Source organism: Miscanthus floridulus, chromosome 17 (assembly GCF_019320115.1).
Source record: "Miscanthus floridulus cultivar M001 chromosome 17, ASM1932011v1, whole genome shotgun sequence".
Lineage (NCBI taxonomy): Eukaryota > Viridiplantae > Streptophyta > Magnoliopsida > Poales > Poaceae > Miscanthus > Miscanthus floridulus.
The window spans coordinates 25,221,281-25,245,178 of record NC_089596.1 but is presented as its reverse complement, the minus strand read 5'-3'; the positions used below and the strand labels follow the sequence as shown (position 1 = coordinate 25,245,178).

Below are 23,898 nucleotides of genomic sequence, written 5' to 3'. Positions count from 1 at the left end.
ATGCCGACCATAGTACTCCCCCCCACGGTCAAACCTGACTATCTTAATCTTTAAATTATATTGGTTTTCAACTTATGCCTTAAATATCTTAAATTTATCCAATGCTTCTGTTCTTTGTTTGATTGGATAAATGTAGCCATAATGGGAGTAATCATTTGTGAATATTATGAACGAATCGTAACCATCCACACTCTTTACAGGAAATGGACCACATATGTCTGTGTGAATAATCTGTAAAATTTCTGCGCTTCGTTTGGCATCTTTCTTCATTTTCTTTACATACTTTCCTTTTATACATTCTCTGCATTGTTCTAAATCTGAGAACTCTAATGGAGGAAGAATATCATTCTTAACTAGTCTTTCTATTCCCCCTCGAAATATGACATAAATGATAGTGCCATAATTTCGACGACGCATCGTGAGCTCTCTTCTGTTTTCTGTTTACATTCGTAGACGAGGATACATTCTCATTGTCGCACGCAACGTTCCCATCATCACATATAACATTCACATCATCACGTAGTGATAACAAATAGTATGTGCTATCTTATGCCACCATTTCTAGAGTACCTCTCTGTCACCAGCTACTTTATCAGCTGGGTAGTATATGTCTTTGAAGAGCCAGTGAACTGAATCTTTATTCTATTGATGTACTCGGTGACCGTGTCACACTCTAGGATTAAGCCCATAATTATAGGCTCAATCATGTTCTTTATCACAGCCAAATATTTCTTGTTGGCAGTGACCCACTTCCTATGCTCAAGGTCATAGGACATCTTTTGGGATTCAAAATCCCTCTCTCTAGTTGCCCAAGTGGCATCAGCCTCGTTTGTCTCCCTCACCAGTGACACAGGTTCAGTGGGATATGATGAGGTGACTACCCAGTCCACCTCAGCCAAGATAAAGGCCAGGTCAATCTTTTTCTTCCACTCCATGTAGTTGTCGCCTTTGAGAGTGGGGATCTCTTTGATACAACCCATCAAGTTGTATCCGCCTGAAAACACAATTCATATAGAGTGAGAACATCAATAATAACAATAGTTGCATGCCTTGATTCCAACATTGGTCAAAATTAAAACATACAATTGTTTATACATTAAATCTATATCACCGTTGGACAGAAATAAAAATAATGCATAAAATCATTAAAATTATGATATTGTTATTAACAACGTTGGTCAGAAAATAAGAACATCATAATCATGTCAAAATCTCTTTTTCTCCAATTAAATATCACGTTGGTTCAAAATAACTAGAGAATAAACAATTTCTTTAGCAGCGGAAACATGAAAAATTCATTATCTATTTTTTAGAAGCATTAAACTTTTCTCAAATATTCTCTGAAAAATTATCCCGTTGGTTCAAATTTTAATAGAGATATTAAACTAGACAAAATTCATCGAAATCTGCTTATAAAAATTAAATAAACTCGAAACTTTATTTACTGTTCATTCTGGCCCGACCTGGCCGGTGGAGTGTGGCCCGCGTAGCCTGCTTCACCCGACGCGCGCCCGCTGTCCCGTGCCTAGGCCGCAACCTGGGCTAGGGCCAGGAATCTACTGCCCCGCCTGGCCCTAATGCCGGTCCAGACAATCTCGGCCACTGGTTTCCATCCGACGGCCAGGCGTCAATATCGTGAGATAAAAAACCCCAGGCGCGGCTCATCCCCAAAACCCTAGACTCATTTTCTTCGTTCCATTTCTCTTTCCTCCTCAGTGCCGCAGTCGGAAGAGCGAAGGAGCAGCGCAGCAGCCGTGGCGGCCAGAGGAAGTGGCGGCACCACCGTGCGCCCTTTCGTCGGTGCGTGCGTCCACTAGAGGGTGAGCGCACCACCGTTGAAGGGCTACGCTGCGATGCCCTTGACACCCGAGCCCGAGGCGGAGCCACGCGGTGGCATGACCTGCCCGGTCGACGCCTCTAGTTCTTCCCGCGCGTCGGCCATGGAGATGGCCGGCGGCAAAGACGGGACGACCAAGCCCCAGGTAGGAAGCCCTTTCTCTACCGTCCCCTTTCTCTTTCTAGGGTTAGGGTTTCTTTTCCCGATTTGATTCATTCGATTCGGTTCATCTCTTTCATTTGATTTCTTTTCTTTTCTATTTGTACCCACACCGAGATCTACTCAATAGAACCTGGCTCTGGTACCAATGTTGTGTAGAATAGGACCTTAGTCGTAGATCTAGCGAGTACATCTTACTATAAACATGATGAACACACCTTAGAACTTTGAACTACTAGATCTAGAGGGAGAGGAAAAGATGGAAAGGGCTGACCGTCTGTGCCCCTAGAGGAGGATCCGCTCGCGTCCGCCATGGAGTCGGTGAAGCCAGAGGGCGTCGGTGTAGTGGTCGTAGGTGACATCGTCTGGTGGCGGTAGGTCGGCAAAGGCAGTGGAGTCCGGTGACGCAGTCCGGTGGCGGCGAGGCAGTGGAGCTTTCCGTCACTGGCTGCGCACCCTCTAGATCGGATTAGGGATTTCGGTGAGGAACTGTAGCTCGGTCAACCTCGTACTCAGAGCCGCCAGCCCCCACCTCTATATATAGCGTAGTGTAACAGGAGCCCTCCAGCCATAGTGGCCTAGGCGCCCTCGATCATGGCGCGGATCAAAGGCCTAACTGGGCCGTTGGGCCCAGTTTAGAATTAGAGATCAATCTAACACTAATACGTGTCACTTAGCAGCACATTACATATGTTCATCCTTTCTAACGAGATAGGATAGCCGGAGGCCCGGAGCGGACTAAATAACCTATCGATTTCGGCGGCTTCTTTGTCGCCGGCCCTCTGGCGCTGCTTTGCGCGCCCTCGTCGCCCCATCGCGCGATGGCGAGAGATGGCAAGGCGGCGGCGGCGGCGGAATGGATCGCAGTGAATCCCAGTGTCTCAATCTCTATCTCTGTCTACACCTAAAAGGCGGCAGATATACAGGTGACAGGACCAGGGTGAGCGACCGACCCACCCTCCGGGCGATTTTCGCCAAGTCGTCTCCCGGTTTTTCTCCATGCAGATTTTCCTTTCCTTTTTACTTGCCGTGCGTCAAGGAAAGGAAATGCGCAATCACCCACCTTGCATGCAGGCAGGCATGCAAGGAGGACATGCACGCATGCAATGGGGCAGATTTGCCTTACTTCCTTCTATTCAGTTTTCTTCCTATTCTTTCTTTTGATCACGTAAGAGTAACTCCTACAGGTTAGCTAAAAATAAATGTTAAATCTTTTGATTTAGCCATCATATAAAATAGAAAAAGCTCTAAAAAAGATGAGTGCTACAGCAGCCTCACTAAATATGGTCCTTTTGTATATTTACTAGGTAGTGTGCCCGTGCGTTGCTACAGGATAACTAACATTTTGTACTAAAATTTTATACTAAAAACACTCGGATCGCACGATAAGATAAAAATACTATACAAATTAAATATTAACATTAAAGTGACATTTAATCCAAAAAGCAAAGTTTATGAATTTAACACAGTCACGGAGTGCGCGGCGTCGCAGGCTCATAAACTCTACTTCATAGACCTTTCCGTGATGCGGCTAAAATAATGTTTTATACCGGCAGGAAGAAATCTCCAATATCTATTTCTTTCGTGCGCCAATAAATCCACGAATAAGTTCCGCACTTCCGCCGCATCTCCATACCACCATATACACATATTCGAGTATATATGTCAATATTAGTGCCTATCGCATGGGTAATACTGCGTCTCTTGAAAAATCCTCCACAAAAACTTAAAACAAAGTGTTATACTCACCGTATAAATATGTGTGGCTTTTGGTCTATTCCACGTAGACATATACTGTAGAATAAGATATTCACTTAAGTGTCTATGGTAAGATTCACGATCAGCAATATGTAGAAATAGTTAAATCATAGGTATTATTATTGCAAGCGACGGTGACTCTGAGTTAGTTACCCATCTATGTCCTCTGCGATGTTTCTTCCTATTTGATTTCCATTTGAAGACATCCTCTTTCCATGAATATGTTTATTCACTACGGCCGTGTAGTTGAAGCTAAATCCAAGAGTGTACTTGGCATACATCAGCACTGGTGTGTCTTTACACCACTCTTCAATAGGTCTAGGGTCAATCATGGTAAACATCTTTTCCCGCTGATCGAAAACATAAAGCATACATTTTTGAACATGCAGCCATGGCAAAAGAAACTACAAACATGGTAGCGATTAGGAAACAAGTAATAAAAGTAGGAGCAAGCGACTTGCGTATCTGCACTGTGCTAAGTTGTATTCCATATCCTCACATACACCAATCACAACAGCCATTTCTTTCGTATTGTATTTTTTACGGAATTCTGGCATTTTTGTTAAAACACATATTTTCTGAAAAAGAAGGACATCGAGAGTCAGCATTAGTATAACTTGGCTTGCTGACCACAACGGTCACCGCAATCTCCTACTATCTTCGCTAATTTCTTTCTGCTTCTTTCTAGTGTTTTGCAAAAAGAAAATGCAAGCGGTGAGGTAACTCGACAATATTTGTATACATATTGCAGGAGGAATAGTCAGTCTCAACTTAAAGATTCTGACTACGACAAACTCCAAGAACTTGGTGCTGCGCATGGTTTTAAGCAAAGGCCTAATGAAGGTTCTGCCATCGACAAATTATGCATTTGTGATATCTAGTCAACATGATCACAAAAGGAGTGGGAAGTGAAACGTAGTTGAAAATATTGAGCAGGACTCAAATTAGCAACGACGCAGAATCTAGTGCTTACTTGGACAACTCCCATGGAGGCTGAAGAATAGTAGCCGTGCTCACGAGCTTAATAGCGTTGAGAACTTCTATTTCCCAGGTTGCCTATGTCAATTAAGTTCAAAACGTTGCCATTAGCTGTGTTCCAAGACATAAATAACACATATCAGTTGTTCCACCTCCTGAAGCCAGAAGTCTTCGGTGATATGAGGTGGGCATGCTATATGACAGGGGAAAGTTTACAATCCTTTTCACAAAGTACTATTTAGGATTTTGTTTAAAATATATGACAGGGGAAAGGCATCCTTATGATGTGTATATACATAACAAAAAGCACGTCACAAAGTACATTTAGGCTTTAGTTCAGGAACGATGAGACTCGCGAGAAGAACTCGGAGTACTCGTGCCTAATCCTGCAGCTGTCACTACAAAAGACAGTGCAGCCCCTGGTTCATCCTTCCGCCACGCCGCAGCCGCTGCCCTTGCAACTTACCGCTGCGCGGCGGCGCTGGCACCAGGTCCATCATTCCGTCCACCCTCCATATCACCTCCCGGACCGTGTCGACAGCTTGCTCACGGCACTTCACGCACTCCCGATTGGTCTTGCTGGCCTCCAGCTTGCACCTGTGGGCAACGACGTCGCCCTCGCCCTCACCTTCCACCTGCCTGATGTACTGCTCGGCCTCCTCGTCCCCGTAGTGGAGGACGCCGAGCACGTAGGCTGCCACCTTGTGGTTAGCGACGGCCGCCTGTCTAAGTAAGGCAGTGCCGACGGGATCCATGCGGCCCTGCGTGAAGATGAGCCTGAGCCCGAGCACGAAGCAGGCCTCCGGGTTGCCGGCGGCGGCCAGCTTGTCGATGAGGGCAAGGTAGCTGTTGTGGTCGAACCACCTCATGGAATCCTCCCGCTCCAGTGCTACGCGTCTCCCAACGACGCGCTCCATGCACGCCGCGTGCATGGTCTGGCAACTGCAAGACACACATGGTAAAGGTAGACAAATTAAATTTGTAGTAATGCGACTCATGCGTGGGTCACAGTGGCGGATGCACGATGCGGGATAAGGGGGGGCTAAAACAATGGAGATGTTGATTTGCATGAAGATTTAATGGTGAAATCAAGCTTTTGCTATAGTGATTAGGCTTGAAATCAAGCCATTAGGGGGGGCTGGAGCCCCCCAGCCCCCCCTTTGGATCCGCCGTTGCGTGGGTGGACTGTGGACACGTACGTGGCACGGAGGCTGCAGAGGTCCTCCATCGGGTGCGGCGAGGTCGAGGCGACAAGCCCGGCGATTTCGATGACCATGTCGTCCGGGAGCGCAAGTAGCGTCCGCCGTGGCGCCATGCTCCACGCCTCCACGTGACTAATTTTGGTCCTTACTGTAGGAAAAAATGTGTAGGAAAAAATGACAAAATTAACGCACGGGCATGAGTAATTTGTAATGCCGTGATTGACCATGAAAAGGAAAAAAATTAATATAGAAGGGCATGCAGTGGCCTTCCTTTTTTATAAGGGGAAAGAAAATCCCAGCTCGGCCACCCTCTCTATGGAAGGGCATGTAGTGATTGACTGATTGAGGAGGGGAAAGGAAATCCCAACCTGGCTGAAGATGGCAACGGGCACAGAATGCCCGCATGCCCGCGGGCATGGAACCCGATGGGCAAGGATACGGGCACCATTTCTTGCCCGCGGGCACGGACGCGGGCACCATCCTGAACCCAGAGGATAGTTCTTCACGGGCAAAGAAATTTGCTATCCTCGCTCGCTTATCCGCCAGAGCCGCTCCACAGGTCTGACATGTGGGACCTACAAGCAAATATATGTATATATACACGATTTGTTGTGAATATGTATCTTCGTATCTCTTGTAATGCACTATGATTTATGTATATGCTCAACCTAACGGGCACACGGGCATGCCCGCGGGCATTTCATGCCCGCGGATGGAGGGCGCGGGCGTGGTTTGTTGCCCGTGGTGGGTCGCGGGCGCGGGCGAGAGATTTAGCTGGCGAGCGCGGGCGTAAGAAGGTAGTATCCGCGGGCACCACGCTCGTTGCCATCTTTAAACCTGGCCAATCCCTCCTCCCTGCCACAGATCGAGCACCACCCATGTGTATCACCGGGCCCGGCAATAGCGGTAGTACATATTGTATCAAGATTAGACATACAATGTCAAAAGTATTGCGCGTGCATGCATGTCTCCTACAACTAAAAAGAACAAAAGTAAGATAATTTTTTGGTGCGACTTTTTTTTTGGGTCGCTCCTCCCTTCCGGCCGTACGATACCCCGCGCGATAGAAAAAGAAACTGCCATCCCTGCGATCCCCACCTGCTTTGATGGAAACAAATCGATCACCTGAAGCCACATGCATGGAAGAAAACAATAATCATGCATAGAAGAAAACAATCATGCATGGAAGGAAACAATAATCATGCATGGAAGGAAACAATCATGCATGGAAGGAAACAATAATCATTTACTCTTTTTTCAAATAGTGGTCTTCGTTTCGGAGCCCTTCATGCAGTTTAATAATGGCTGGGGAGCTAGGCTTGCGAGAACTTACTCTTAATTGGGTTGCGAGCTAGGGATGTAGCACTTCAATAGGTGTCTTGGTTGAGTTCTACAATTGCCAAAAATTGATGGTACTGATAAGATTGACAATCCTGTAACTCTGCAGTACCTTTCTTTTTTTTCAAAAAAAGAGGGCAAATGCTACTTATGGTCGAATCCATGTTCTTTTTGTTGTTTTGATTTGATGCCCACAGCCCACAACTGTTAACTTTCAGATGTGTTTGTAAAGAATCAAAAGGAGTTGGCCTAATGTCAATCTTTCTTATCGTCTTTTTCATTCTTTATATTTATATTAGGTAGCATGTCCGTGCATTGCTACGGGATAACTAACAATTTATACTAAAAACACACGGATCGCACGATAAGATAACAATACTGTAAAAATTAAATACCAACGTTAAAGTGACATTTAATCCAGAAAGCTAAGTTTATGAATTTAACACAGTCACGGAGTGCGCGGCGTCGCAGGCTCACAAACTCTACTTTATAGACCTTTCTGTGATGCGGCTAAGATAATATTTTATATTGGCAGGAAGAAATCTCTGATATCCATTTCTTTCATTGTAATCCATTTATCTAGACAATGTTTGAGGTGAGGGCACGGTTACAGTTTTTAGTAGTTTTGCAATATTGTCCGAAGCTATGAGATGATTGATGTCTTGCAATGATCCTTTCATTAATTTAGTTTTCTATCTATGTTTAATTGTTTATTCAGTCTATTTTATAGGCACGCCAGTAGATATTGGATGACAAAATTCAAGCATCCATAATTTATCTCTTTGACTTTGAGCATGAGTTTTGTTTTTATTTTTTAATTGATATATTGTCCTTTTGTTTTTACCGTAGCGTTAGCACGGGCATGCATGAAAAACGAAGATGTCTTTACACTACAGAAATCTTTCAAGAAGATCATGCATAGATTATACTTGTATTGAATATTATATATATACAATCACCTCAATATTCTAATTAAACTACAAAATTTTGAATTAGGATACGAGGTAAGACATGCAAACAGATATTTCAAAACTACCTGTAGAGTCCAAGGAACTTAATAAATAAATCCTTCTGAAGGCAATGCAAATTCTCTCTAATCTTTCATTTGGTGTAGTTAGTGTTATCATAGTACCCGCATGTATTCATGGGAAATAAATCGTGGACAAAACGTGGACACTTTTTGGTACGACATTCCAACATGGGTCTATCGTCCTGCCAATATCCTTGAGGCAGATCACATAAAGAATGAGAGTCTCTCTATGAGATTGCTCACAAGAGACTCAAACTTATATCTGATCATGGTAATGTTGAATTGCTTTGCATCAAAAGCATCGACAATGATAAACGGGGACATAGGTTTTAGTATGCATAGTGGAGGAAAACTCAACCTTGGCCTTCTCAGCAGCTTTACTGAGCCTTTGCAGTGCTAACTTGTCCTTATTCAGATAGTCAAGAGGTGGACCATAAAATTATGCACCACTAAGAAAAGTGTCGTCATTGGTTGCCTTGACCTGAAAAATATGTCGAAATTAAGAATTACAACACCTAATTCAATATCTTGGAACAGACACTCAAGTGGATACCTTATTCTACAATATGTCTATGTGGAAAAGTCCTAAAGCCACACATATTGATACGGTGAGTATAACATACTTTGTTTCACTACTACAGGAATCAATTTGCGCAGCGTGGCCAAAATGGGCTCCGTGGCGGGCACCTCTTTTGCCCGCCACGGTTAACCGGTGGCCGGCCAGCGAGGCCGGCCACCGAGGCACCCGATGTGGGAAAAGGGTTTACCGCGGCGGGCCACCTAACTTGCCCGCCGTAGGAAATCGTTATTTACCACGGCGGGCGGTATGAATCGCCCACCGCAGTTAATACGCTTTACCATGGCATGCTCTTTAAACTGCCCGCCGCGGTAAAGGGTTAATTTACCGAGGCGGGCGCTTTATCTTGCCCGCCGCGGTAAAGCCTATACAAATACACAGCACCACCTCTTCATCTTCTCCATGGGTCTTCCTCTCTCAAACTCATGGGGGGAGGCTTTGCCCTAAAATTTGAGGAAACTTTTGATTTGAGTTGAAGGGCTTGGATTTGAGGGAGGAGGACATCATAAGAGGTTCATAAAGGCTCTCCCTCTCTCCTTCCATCCTCTCTCTCTATTTCCATCACCTAGAGTTCTCTCTAGATCTAGATCTAGATTTAGATCAATTTTAATGGAAAAAATGATGTCATGTATTTCTTTAACTTTAGATTCATCATAGATGCATGCTTCATCTTTCACATCGTCGTTTCCTATCTTTTTCATGATTTTGGACGTAAAAATCATCAATTTCTCCTAATTCTTCTTTATTTAATGTTGATTGTGACGGATAATGTTCGTAGGTATGATGGATAGGTCGGAATGGATGTACCGGATTGATAGAGTGAATGATCCGCAGTACCTCTTTGAATTAAGGAAGTTTATTGCTGCTGGTAAAGCTCACCGTGAGAGACTGAAGCGGATGACAACCATATGTCCAAGTTCTCGTTGCAAGAACCTGAAAGCCCACCGAGACAGCGAGGTGCAAACTCATTTGATCATGTATGGTTTTGTCGAGGGCTACACAGTCTGGACATTTCACGGTGAAAGAGTTGGTGCGAGTGGCGGTGCATCTAGAGTGAGCTCTTCGACGCCGACGACGATAGCACCACCGATGAATAAAGATCCTTTAGAAGCACCCGGCTCCTCATCATCTTCAGTAGCAGCTACACCAGCCGACAGTGACAACAGTTGTCGTGATTACATCACGGTGGATGATCTAATGCAAGACATGGCCGACGAAGCCGGCGACGGTGGTGATGGTCAGGATACTGTGAGCCAACCCGAGGATGTGCAGCTTGTTGAAGATCTAGTCAAACACTTCGATGAAGACGATGTTGTGTTGGGTTGCCCAAAGTGGTTGGAGAATTTCAGAGAGTTGAAGCAGGCGGCAGTTGATCCTCTCTATAAGGGCGGCGGCGATTATCCGAAGGACTGCACGGCGCTCCGTTTTAACCTCCATATGTTGATGTTGAAGGCTCATCATGGTTGGTCTGACACTAGCTTCAATGAGTTGTTAAGCTACCTTGCCACCACGTACCCAACGGCTAACAAGGTGCCCGCCAATACTTATCGGGCCAAGAAGCTGATCCGGCCAGTGGCGATGAAGCTTAGAAAGTTTGATGCATGCCCTAACCACTACATCCTGTATCGGGGCAATGAGTATGAGAATTTGACGAGTTGTCTGCACTGTGGCTTTAGTCGATACAAGAAAAATGCTGGTTGTCGCGTGGATGTAGAAGATGAGGGAGGCTTGCGGGGTGGTCGGAAGAAGAACAAGAAGGGGGCAAAGAAGAGCAGTGTGGCCAAATAGATCTCGGCTCAGTAGGATGATGAAGAAGAGGGTTACACACACAGGAAAAGTCTAGCACTATCGGTGTGGTACCTGCCCATGACCGATCGCCTGCGTGCAATATTTAGGAACCCGGACGATGCTAAGCTCATGTCCTGGCATGCATCAGCTGACTGCCTAAAAGACGATGGCAAGCTACGGCACCCATCCGATGGCAAGCAGTGGAAGGATTTTGACGAGGCCTACCCGGAGTTTGGTAAGGAGCCCAGGCATGTTAGGTTCGCGCTGAGTACCGACGGGATGAACCCATTCGGTGAGCTTAGTAGCTCGCACAGCACTTGGCCCATCGTGCTCACCATGTACAACCTACCTCCCCATCTATGTCAGAAGCGTAGGTACCTTATGCTGACCATGCTTATCTCTGGACCGAAGCAGCCTGGCAATGATATAGATGTGTTCCTGGAGCCGTTCATGGAGGAAATCAAGATACTATTTGATGTTGGGGTCCAGATGGTGGATGCATCTTGCAAGGAGAAGTTCACACTAAAAGCAATCATCTTTGTCACCATCACCGATTACCCCGGTCTCTTCTCACTGTCGGGGTAGATCAAAGGGAAGACCGGCTGCGTAATTTGCATCGACGAGACCTGCTACACTTACCTTAAGGGATCCAATAAGATGGTGTACACAAGGCACAGACGGTTCCTCGCCAAAAATCATAGGTATAGAAGAAGTATTATGAACAAATACTTTGACAATCAGGACGAGCCATAGTGTGATCAACCGACGTAGACTAGTTGGGGGACAAAGGTGTATGAGATGGTCAAGGACATGGATCAGGTGGAGTTTGAAAAGAAGAAGAAGTCATCTGAAGAGGGGACCAAGCAGACAAGGAAGCGAAAGCGGGACCAGACGGAGGAAGTCCCCGCTGCCGTTCCTTTCAAGAAGAAGTCAATTTTCTTCAAGTACCTGTCGTATTGGAAAACACTGAATACACCCCATGCCATCGACTGCATGCACCTAGAGAAAAATGTCTTCGAAAGCACGATCGATGTCCTGCTGGACATCAAGGGCAAGACAAAGGATGGTATCAAGTCACGGATGGATCTTGTCAATCTAGGCATCAGGCCGGACCTTCACCCTAGCCCGCCTCAGAACGGTAAAGTCGATATCCCAGGTGCGGCCTGCAACCGAACGCAAGATAAGAGGATGGCTTTTCTTAAGTTGCTTAGGGGGTATCAAGGTGCCGACTGGTTTCTCTTCCAACATCAAGAGCCTAGTCTCCATGAAAGACCTCATAATGACCGGCTACAACTCACACGACTGCCACGTCATGCTGATGGTGTTCCTACCAATTGCGATTAGGGCTATCCATCCAGAGTACGTGAAGATGGTCATCACACGGATGTCATACTTCTTTAACCACATCACCTAGAAGGTCATTGATAAGGCTGAGCTGCCTGCCCTAAAGGAGTTCATCGCGGAGACCCTTTGCCAGCTCGAGATGTGCTTTCCACCATCTTACTTTGATATTATGCCACACCTAATGATGCATATGGTCGATCAGATCCATCAACCGGGCCCCATGTACCTACACTAGATGTGGACATACGAGTGGTTCATGTCCACCCTCAACAGATACATCCATAACTGCGCTTACCTGGAGGGCTCTATGATCGAGGCATACACAACGGAGGAGGCCATGAACTGGTGTATGAGGTACATAAGAGATGGGAGGGTGATTGGGCTACCTGTCCATCACCACGAAGGCAAAACCTCAGGGATGGGGTGCACAGGCCGAAAAGTACGCACCGATGTGGCAAACCGAACGGTGCAAGAAGCTCATTACAACATCCTTCATCAGTTAGTGAGCATGGATAAATACATTGAAAAGCACCTGGAAGAGATCCGCGCTGCTAATGACGGACAACGCATGGAGGCATGGGTCCAGAACCATCACAAGAGCAATTTCATAGAGTGGCTCAAAGAGCAACACATACCCCTTGAAGGATGCCCTGATGAAGATACGGAGACCGTTAAGAGGCTTGTGTTAGGCCCATCCAGCCAAATCACCACATGGCAAGGGTATGACGTCCAGGGCTATAGGTTCCACACGAAAGACAAGGACAAGAAGAGCTCAGCACAGAACTGTGGTGTTCGATACGAGGGCGAAGAAGAGTCCACGGGCCAGAGGAGGCAATACTATGGGCAAGTCGAAGAAATATGGGAACTTGACTATGGCCAAAACCTACGCATAACCGTCTTTCGTTGCCAGTGGGTCAAACCGAATGCGGTTGTAGTGGACAGTTATGGGCTAACCACCGCGGACCTCAAAAGTATCGGCTACAAAGATGACCCGTGGGTACTAGCAACCAATGTCACGCAAGTGGCCTACTATATATATGCAGAGGACCCAAAAAGGCATGTGGTTGTGTCCGGAAAGCAGTAGATTGTGGGAGCTGATGGGGTGCAGAGTCCCGAACAATACAACAACTACGCAGAGCTCGAGCTTTTTACCGATCATCCAAAGAAGATCAAGGCCGTCGAGGACCGATTCAACAAGTCCAGGATGATGCCGTGGGCCTGCCCCGACGGTGAGAAGAGGACGGTGAAAGCACCTACACCAAAATGATATATGTATCCCAGAGACATATATGTAATAATATAGCTCGATCTATTGAAGACAAGTTTTGTAACTTATTATTAATATCATGGAACCATACTACTCTACTAGTACTACTGAATCTACTACTACTACTCTACTAGTACTACTCAACCTACTACTACTATCTATTGTACTAATACTACTCTCTACTACTCACATGTACTCTACTACTACACAACACTACTCTACTACTACTACTACTACTACTACACAGCAAATGCAAAATGCAAAAATAAGTTTTAGATTGATAATAAATATCAGTGTTAGATTGAATGAGCAAATGCAAAAATATTAACCATGGCAGGCACGTAACAGCGCCCGCCGCGGTTAATAGATTAATCGCGGCGGGCAGTCTAAGGTGCCCACTGCAGTAAACATTTACCGCGGCGGGCGGCTTATATTGCCCGCCGTGGTTAATCCGTGGCTATATATGTGCCCGTGCCCGTGCCCAAATTTTCTAAGTCTTTCGCGCCCATCCTCCTCCCCCGTGCCCATGCCCGCCGCCGAGCTCCTCCGCGGTGACCCCCGCCGCCGTCCTCCTCCCCCGTGCCCGTGCCCCGCCCCCGTCCTCCTCTCCCCGGAACCCTTGCTCCGGCCGCCGAGCTCCTCCGCGCTGGGCCCCGTCCCCGGAACCCTAGCGCCGGCCACCGAGCTCCTCCGTGGCCACCGCACGCGCCCCGCGCCCCCGTCCTCCTCCCTGGTCACCATCCACACGCCGGGGCCCGTCCTCGGAGCCCGGAGCCATAGCTCCGGCCACTGACACCGAGGGCCGCCGCCGTCGCCCCCGCTGACCTTGGTCGACCACACCGACGCCAAGGGCCGCCGCCTCCGTCCGCGCGTCGGAACCCTAGCACCGTGTAGGTTTGTCTTCTGAATTCTTGCACTGTTTTTTCCCTATTCTATTCAAAGTGTTCTGTATTTCTTTTTAGTTGTTTGATTACAGCTTCATGAGCCTTTTTAAAAACACAACTCTTGCAGTTTTTAAATATTCACATATAGATAAGGAAGAAGTCCAACTTTTGCCCGAGTTTGTGTTTGGATACAAACCCTAAACCATAATGATTTATCTATTTTGTTCAGTTTCAGTTACTTATATTTTATTTGTTCCTATTCCTAGTGTTTAATTTAACCATCGATTTAAACCATACTATATTCAAGATTTATCAAATCATCGAATTGAACTATAAGATACCTCGGATTGACCAACAGAATTCACATCACAAAAGACTAAGAAAGATACAAATGCTATGGGGTACAAATGCTATGGGGTACTGAGATACTTATCAGAACCCCCGAAAAAATTGAACAACTGAAACATTGTTGTGCTATTACTGCAGTTTTCGAATATTAGAACACATGGCTAGTGGCTTACTGTTTTTGCAGTTGCATCTTCAAGGTCCGAAGCTGCAATCCACTGGATAGATGGCTTTAACGAACAGGCAACACTGGCATGTAAGAGAGCCTGGAATAAATTAAGATATGCACAAACTAATTAGAAAAAACATTTTTCATGTATAGTACATGAACCCAAATTGCATCCACAGTAAAAACACATTGTGGCAGCTCAAAACCTTAGTTATTTAACAATTATTAGAGAACAATTGTCTATACTCTAGGAAACCATGAAACTGTAACTATAATAATTATTTCACCACATAAAATATTAAAATATATAACTTAAATTTTGTGCTTGCAGACTAATTATCACAATTGGCAAACTACTTAACCTCGCCACTGATATGTAAGGATCATCTGTACCAACCTTCACCACTGATAGGTAAGAATCTGTCAGATTAGTATACTTCCCAACCAAAGCAACTTTAACCTGCATAATAATGATATTCGTTCATTCGGACTTATTCTGCACCAAAGAAAGAACCGACAATCAAATACTATTACAACACTAACAGAGTTCTTGAGGTTGTCATACGACTCAGCCATATCTGTCCAATCTCGTAACTCAGGTGGTCCAGCAGATCTATAAAATAAAATCCAAGATGATATTGCTCCAAGATAATAGTAACCACAAGACCATAACACAATACATAAAAACAGGGTATGCCATTGCAATAAATACAATGTAATCATCTCAATCAATCACACCAAACAAGTCTGAGCAAGCCTTTCAACATTAATTAGGATGATTTCAAACATAGTAAATTTTTTTTGGAAGTTTAAACCAATCATCTGCCAATATTGGTAATATATGGTTTCTCAACAGTATATGAATCACTACTTAAAAACAACTGTCTAGCCCATCTAGGTGCTAGGTAGTTGGCATAACTGGTGCCAAGCACTTCTAAAAACACTGTTATGGGTAAATTACAAAACATTCCATGTGCAGACCATCCTAATACTCTACATGCATTGATAAACACTGATTTTCAGTAATTGTCTGACTCACCTAGCAAGGTTTAGTTGTTTGATTACAGCTTCATGAGCCATGTGGACGGTTACAAGGTGAAAGAGAGAGATCAATGCTATTTTTGGCAGTGTCAATTTTTGGATTTCTGTTGCTGCCTGTGATGCCAGACTTCAATGCTGAGCAATGCCACTGCCTATGATGCCTCTAATATTGCTGCCGCTGTCTGTGAATACTACTACTACTACTATACAATCTACTACTAAACTCTACTCAATCTTCTACTAAACTCTGCTAACACTGCTACTACTGAACTCTACTACTACTGTCTTGCTAGCTGCTGTCTTGCTGACTAAATTGAGCAGTTCCTCTACTACTCTTACTCTTACTGACTAAATTTGATTGAGCTGTGATGGGGGTTTATTGCTGCCTATGATGCCAAACAAACTTTTGAGCTGTACAGCTCTTACTCTACTCCTCTTACTCTACTCTCACCTCCTCTAGTCTTCTACTCTATCTTGATGGCCGAAGGACTTAGCCCTTTGGGGCCGAATTTTGAAACTATCTTGATGGCTTTTGTTTGGTATTTGCAATGATGATTCTTTTCACACTTCTAAGCTGAGGCAGTGGCATATGCAATGATGTGAACCCTTTTATGCTGAGGCAGCGGCGATGATGATCGAGTGCCCCCGCTAAACTAGGATGGCTTGTATACCAGATACAAGCAACCAGTTTAAAAGCGATGTGATGACAATGGGGCAAATCTGAGCCAACTACTACTACTTTACAACTCTACTTTACTACTCTAGTACTACTCTACTCTACTACTCTATAACTGTGTCTATACAACTGAAATATGTATTCATTGTAGCTTTCCAATGGCGGAGGAACCGATAAGCGAATGGCACGACCCTACCCCTAGTGCATCATCATCAACTAGCCTCGAGAGCCAAGTGTCCGTGACCCCGAGGCCAACAAAGAAACATCGTACAGAGGATGAAGATGATCCGACCTACCAACCGAGGGACGACGAAGTTGAAAGTGCGCGGTCTCCAAACCCTGAACAGATGCCGGTGGTGCCTCGAGAATTGAATTTCGAGGAGGAACAAGTCAGGGACAAAGAACCCCCGCTCCATCTCCAACCACTTCAGGCAAGTCTAGGGGTCAGAGGACAAAGCTGAGAAGGGGGGAACACGGGAGGCACCGGAGGGAAACCCACGGCAAAGTCCATGTGATCCATGAGGTGGGACCAGAGGGAAACCCGTTGTCGCCACCCACGGTCCTTGCCAAGTTCAGCAACCAGGTGGCATGTATAGTCAAGGACAAGGTGGAGATCACTTGGGAGGAGTGGAACAATGTCTCGGTCAACTACAAGACACATATCTAGGGTGAGGTGACGAGGAGCTTCCATTATCTCGAGGACACCGATCTGAACAAGTGCAGGGAGTGGGTCATGCATATGGCAGGAAGAGCCTTTAGAAACTTCAAGTCCATGCTGACCAGGTACTACCTGAAGCTAGGCAAGTCACCCTGTGTCAAATACACTATGGTGAAGGAACATCACTGGGAAGAGTTCTGCAAACAAAGAACAACAGAAGAAGCAAAGGCAAAGAGCGCCAAGTTCAGCACACTCGCGAAGAAGAACCTGCACCCCCACCACTTGGGCATGACTGGGTTTGCTGGTAAGAGGCCCCAGTGGTGGGAGGAAGAAAGGGCTAGAGCTGCCGTCGGGCTTCCCGATCCGTGCGACAGTGTAGACTTGAGGGCTAAGGACTTCATCTATGCCCGCAAGCCGAAGAAGCTCAAGGAGGGCGCGAGCAAGTTCAATGAGCCCAAGTTCGAGGAGGTGGAGAGGGCTCTCATCGAGGCCGCTAAATCCAAGGACAGCTTCGAGGTTCGCAGGGGCCAGGACTTGCTGACCCTGGCGCTGGGAACCCCCGAGCACCGTGGCCGCGTCCGTGGCATGTCGTCGAAGATGAGCTGGAACTTAGTGGAGTCATGGCAATCCGACTCTGCCACATACCGGTCAAGGCAGAGGTACAAGGAGGGCATCTTTCAGAAGGGCTATGATTAAGGCATGGCCAAAATGATCAGTCAGTCCATAAAAGAAGCCTTCACGAGCAATGACCCAGATATGGTGTCGATGAGGTCACAGATGCTTCGCCAGGCTGGCATGGCCATGCCTCAAGTTCCACAAGGGCAGAAACAAGGGCAGCCACTGCCAATGATCGAGGATCACCCAAGGCACCTCGTCGGCGACATCTGGGAACCCATGCACGTCCACCTCATGATCCCGTTCGGTAGGGCGAAAAAGTTGACCGTGGGTGAGGGTTACATGCACCCCAAAGAAGATATCAATGATTTCAACCAAGACCAGATCCCTGCCAACTATATTGTTGTGATACTTACATGGTATGCGACCGAATACGAAGAATTTGAAATGGAATATCCAACTGTAGAAGGGGTAACGATCCTTGGAGATGCCTTGGGTTCCGAAGTCCTGTGGAACAAGGACGACATAGAGATCATTTTCTCAACGCCGACTTCTACGCTGACGGCGACACCAGCATCACAACCATCCGTTGCCAGATCTTGTCCCCCCGATGATCCAGATCATGGCGATGGCGATGACGAAGGCAATGGTGGAGATGACAAGGGAAGGAACTCACCCCGAGGCACAAGCCCTCACCCTCGTTCTCCTCCTCCAACAATAAGTCCACCTCCACCTCCCGGTAGTCCATCTAAGGGCACGAGCAAAGGACCGGGAGGCACAAGCCCTCACCCTCGTTCTCCTCCTCCAACAACAAGTCCACCTCCACCTCCTAGCAGTCTGTCTAAGGGCACGAGCAAAGGACCGGGAGGCACAAGCCCTCACCCTCGTTCTCCTCCTCCAACAACAAGTCCACCTCCACCACCTCTTGGCAGTTTGTCTAAGGGCATGAGCAAAGGACTGGGAGGCACAAGCCCTCACCCTTGTTCTCCTCCTCCAACAACAAGTCCACCTCCACCTCCCGGCAGTCCATCTAAGGGCACGAGCAAAGGACCGGGAGGCACAGAGGAACCGAGGGCAAAGACGCCACCTGCTGCCATTGCGAGCACAAGCCACTGTCCTGCACCGTCGGCGAAGACTAAAGGCGACCAAGGACAGCTCACATACTCACTTGAGTTTGAAAGGTATGGTAGCGGCGAGCATAATTTGCTAATAACTTTTCTTTGCCATAATATGGTACTAACATTTCTATCCTAGGCCGAGATCACCTTTCCATCTATTTCCTGAATCGGATGACTGCCCTGGCCATTACGAGCATGGGAAGTTCATGATAACCAAGGCCCAACTCGTCGACGAGGAAAGGTGGGAGACAAGGAGGTTTCATCTCTGGTACATGGAAGCGGCAAAAGATAGCCTGCATGGTTTTCTAGTCAAGGTTGTGGCGGAGTACTTCCACTTGCCCGGCAACGATGTAGAACTCCCCGTGGACTTCCATGACATGTACAGACTACTGCGGGAACAAGACCTTGACATCGTCCAAGTCACCTTGTTCTCTATGTAAGTGATGAATTGCGAGTTTCACATATCACCTACCTTTGAATCGGTCAAGACTACTTATATATGCCACGATGGCTTGTCCTTGCAGGTTGATGGCCTATATATCCAAGGAACTAAAACTTGATGTTATCTATCTATCTCCAATGCATATTGCTCAAAGAATCATCATTGGTTACCACCTAGATGACAATCATCCAACCATGAAAGACTTGACCAAGCGACAGAGAGAGGCGCACAGGAAGAAACTGATGGACAATGAGAAGTTGAACATTTCAAGATACATACTAGGAGCAATGAAGAAGATCAGGGAAAATGGGTGTATCCTAGCTGCCTACCACTTTGGGTAAGTCGAAGACATGCCTGTAGAGATAAGTGGGTAGCTAGCTAGTATTATTATTTCTCGTCGTAACCTGTATTTTGTTTCAATGGCGTAGCCAAGGCCTCGAGGGTCACTGGGGTGCATTTATCATCTACCCTCAGGATGGCAGGGCCTGCGTATTTGATTCGTTGATAGTGCCAAACTTAAAAGGGTACAAGGCCTTTGAAGATTGCCTCAGAGTGTAAGTGACTGAACTATCTTCTCATATGCGTTCTAATGCCCTGCCTAATACTAGTACATTTCATATAGTGCTTATAAGGAGTACGTGAAGGATCCTGAATACTATGATCGAAGAACAGAGAATTTTAAGGCTAAGCATAAGAACCGCATCAAAGTCAGACGCAACTTTTTGGTAAGTATTTGAAAGGTTTAATTGTGCTTTCTGTTCATATGCGTTCTAATGCCTGTGTTGTAATACTTGCGTATCGATCATGCAGTGTGCCAAACAACCGGTAGGATCACAAACCTATGGCTTCTACGCCTGTGAGTTCCTGAGGGTGTGCAAGCAGTACAGCAGCAGTTGGAGGGTGCTCAAGAATGGATTGAACTGGTCGAGAGACGTGCAGAGCACCCAACACAGCTTCAAGCAGATAAAGGCGGACATATGTAAGTTTGTCTTAGACAAATGCGTGCTTGAAGGGGGCACGTTCTTCCATGAGAACAGCCCACTAGCGATTTTACCGGAGTACGAGAGGCTGAGGAAATGGCCCACGATGATGCGTCCGCAGGATTACACCTTAACGCATGTATAACGACTTTAATATGTAAATGTAATGAATTAACGATGACAAGAACGACTAAGTGAATATATATATATATATATATATATATATATATGTATATTATCTCATATGTAATGTCTGCATACTTTTTAAGTTTAATCTGTGAAATCTGGATGTTATTTGAATTTGAATTTATATGCCTGCCGTATTTTTTTTAATTCAGGAAATAATTTACCGAGGCGGACAAATAATAAAGCCTGCCACGGCTAATGAACATAACCGCGGCGGGCCACAAAATGTGTCCGCCGCGGTAAAATAATTTACCGCGGCGGGCGGTGTAACGTGCCCGCCGTGGTAAAAAGTATATTTACCGCAGCGGGCACGTTACACCGCCCGCCGTGGTAAATCTGTTAATCGCGGCGGGCAAAGCCGCCCGCCGTGGTTAAGGCATGATTTACCGTGGCCTCTAGGCCACGGCGGACGGCTTTGCCCGCCGCGGGAAACCGAAAACGCCTGCCTTCAGTAAAGTTTGTGTAGTGGTGTTTTAAAATTTTATGAGAGATTTTTTAAGACACGCAGTATTATTCATGTGACAGGTACTAATATTTACATATATACTCGAATCTGTGTGTACAAGATTATATGGAGATGCAGCGAAACTTATTCATGGATTTATTAACGCATGAAAGAAATGGATATCGGAGAATTCTTTCTACCGATATAAAATATTATCTTAGCCATATCACGAAAAAGTCTATACAGTAGAGTTTGTGAGCCTGCGACGCCGCGCTCTCCATGACTGTGTTAATTTCACGAACTTTGCTTTTTGAATTAAATGTCACTTTAACGTCGGTATTTAATTTAACAGTATTGTTATCTTATCATGCGATCCGTGTGTATTTAGTATAAAAGATTTAGTTGTTCCGTAGCAACACACGGGCACGCTACATAGTATATAGAGTATATATTGATTGGAAAGCTAGCTGGACAAAGAAGCCAGCTATATACGTACACATACACATCATGCATGCATGCGTGGAGCTCTTTTACTGTACGTATGCACGCATGTGTATTCAGTATTTGAGCCAATAATCTTCTATGACCGACTTCTATTCCGTGGACCAATATAGGCCTAATTAGCACTGTACCTAGTAAAGCCGCCTAAGAAGTCAGGATCATCATGTCCATAAAATTTAGGGCTTCAAATCTCCGTCGTGTAATCATTTCAACTCGGATTAAAGTAGTTCTCTTTGTGATAGTTTCATAGTGTCGAGCTCTACGTAGCACTGCTAACGTTCTTCATATATCTTAATAATTATAAATTTATTGATTAAAATATTAATTTGATGAAAAACTGTCCGTTATCCAATTGAGTTTCTAATTAATCCTATCAGCACATATTATAGGTGATAAAGATCATGAAGTGTGTTTTATATTTTCTATGTTTTTAGTCTTGTAGATTTCATGAAAAAACTAATGACCCTGATGCAACAAAGAGAAATACAAATGAGCTATCCTCCTGAATACGCGGAACCAACGCCACTACGATCGTGCCATCCTACGACCACTGGTATGGTGTTGTTTAGCATTATTGTTTATTATTATCGCTAACTTGCTTCGTTGGTTTTATTCAAGTAATTTATGTTTGTAATTATGCAGGTGCTAATTCGGTTGATCCCACATTGGCACATGAGAAAAGTGGGGGAAGTCGACAAAACTCATGGTTTTGAGAACATACATGTGTAATAGTTATGAATGGTTACAAAACGAAATATTATGAACAAAACACTCAAAGTGTCATTTTTATAACAATAATATAACACATGTTTAATTTTCATTATGCCAACATCTCCGTGTAGAGTCTGATAAACCATTTAAAAATACCTAGGAACAGCAACAAATATGGCATTAGTGAGATATTATTTGTACAATATAAATTGAGTGAAAAATGCATTGTATGTGTTAGTAATGTTCTGTTACCTCGCCTACGGCGTTAGAACCTCTTTAAATACAATATTCTTTGTGAAAGTTCCATCCGCTATTGGGGTCTTCTTATCCTTATCTTTTTTATTTGACGCATTCTTATTTTTTTCCCTCGGCATTCTTTTTAGCATTTTTCTTCTCCATCTTTTTGGCCTCCTCCTCTTGTGCCTCCGCATCAGGCGGGAGGGCAAGGATCTTAATATTGGTTCTTGACGTGGCTCTAGACATCGCAACGTACAACTGACCATAAGAGAACACTGGTGCGGGTAGGTACACACCCACGTTCGGGATAGTTTGGCCCTGTGTTGTTGACCGTCATGGCAAAGCTCAGCCTGATAGGAAACTGCTTCCTCTTAAACTGGAATGAGAACATCTCGTCATCAGACGGGCGTAGCGGTATTCGAGGAAGGAATATCCGCTTCCCAGCATGCTGCCCCACCATGATTTCCGCGTCGATTGTATTTCTTCAGAACCCCCACACCACCAGCCTTGTACCGTTGCATAGCCCATTGGCAGCCTTGTATCGACGCCCTGTCATGTCCCTTGTATATGTACTTGAATAGATACTTTACTGATTTAATGCTCCCAAAGGCCTCAACATTAATATGGCAGTTGAAGGTACGTAGCAGGCAAGGGTTGTAAGGCATGGCCCATTGATTGTCTAGGTAATGGCCTCGAACTTTTAGCGTGCGGCCGTCATTGTGTCGCCGATAGATGGGGTACGAATCCTTTCCCTGTGACGTTTCCTCACAGAATGGGCGTGGGTAACAGTTCTTGCATGACCTGCGGCCTAACGTGCACGGACAGTATGGATTTAGCATCCCGCAAGGACCATGCATCATATGCTTCATCACCATCTTGTAGAGCTCAGGGTACCTCTTCTTGTTTGGTAGCTCTGCACTGATAATCATGTCATATTGCTCGGGACATGTGAGCTTGTACTTTCGTTCCATTATTAGCAAGAAGTGTGCATGCGGTAAGCCCCTCTTTTGGAACTCCACTACATATACGTAGGCCTTCACCTTCCCAAGTATGTCTTTCTCTATCAACATTTTCCTCGTCGCCTCTAACTTTGCCCTGAAGACCCGTGTGACAAGATCTAAACGGTCCTGTGGTGTTTGGCGTAGATAAAGTTCATTCTTGATCTCATCCTAGTTAGGGTTGCACGTCATTGTGAGGAAGATATTAGGTTTACCATACTTTCGCACTAGAGCCATTGCATCCATGTATTGGCGCCTCATATCATAGGGTCCTCCTATAAATGACGAAGATAGGATAGTATGCCTTACGACATTCTCAGCAGATCCTTCACCCAAATGCATGCTATCCACCAGGCCTTGGTATAGGTCAGCCCTCAAAGTATCCTGATTGTTCCTCATGTAGTCTAAACACGAGCTCTCAATCTCGATGTAGGTGTCGACAACGAACTGCTGGAAAAGACATCGGCCATAGAGTATTGGATTAAATATCCCTGGCCGCATCTAGAACTTGTAGCAGTAGTAGTCGCTCACGGAGACACATGTATTCGAAATAGGTTCTATAGGGAGACATTGTTTGAATTAGTATCATGCGTTAACAGAAAATAGTTTATATT

General features: G+C 45.4%; 1 long non-coding RNA gene and 1 pseudogene across 1 annotated transcript; both read right to left on the bottom strand.

The window, feature by feature from the left end:
* Window positions 1-3,499: 3,499 nt before the first annotated feature.
* On the bottom strand, window positions 3,500-4,742 carry LOC136515430 (uncharacterized; annotated as a pseudogene).
* A 9,895-nt stretch (window positions 4,743-14,637) lies between these two features.
* On the bottom strand, window positions 14,638-15,758 carry LOC136516231 (uncharacterized). The gene is made up of 4 exons (XR_010773971.1): window positions 15,716-15,758; window positions 15,220-15,289; window positions 15,074-15,136; window positions 14,638-14,773 (listed from the first exon to the last, which is right to left on the bottom strand). It is a non-coding gene; the product is annotated as an uncharacterized lncRNA (long non-coding RNA).
* Between the last annotated feature and the right edge of the window lie 8,140 nt (window positions 15,759-23,898).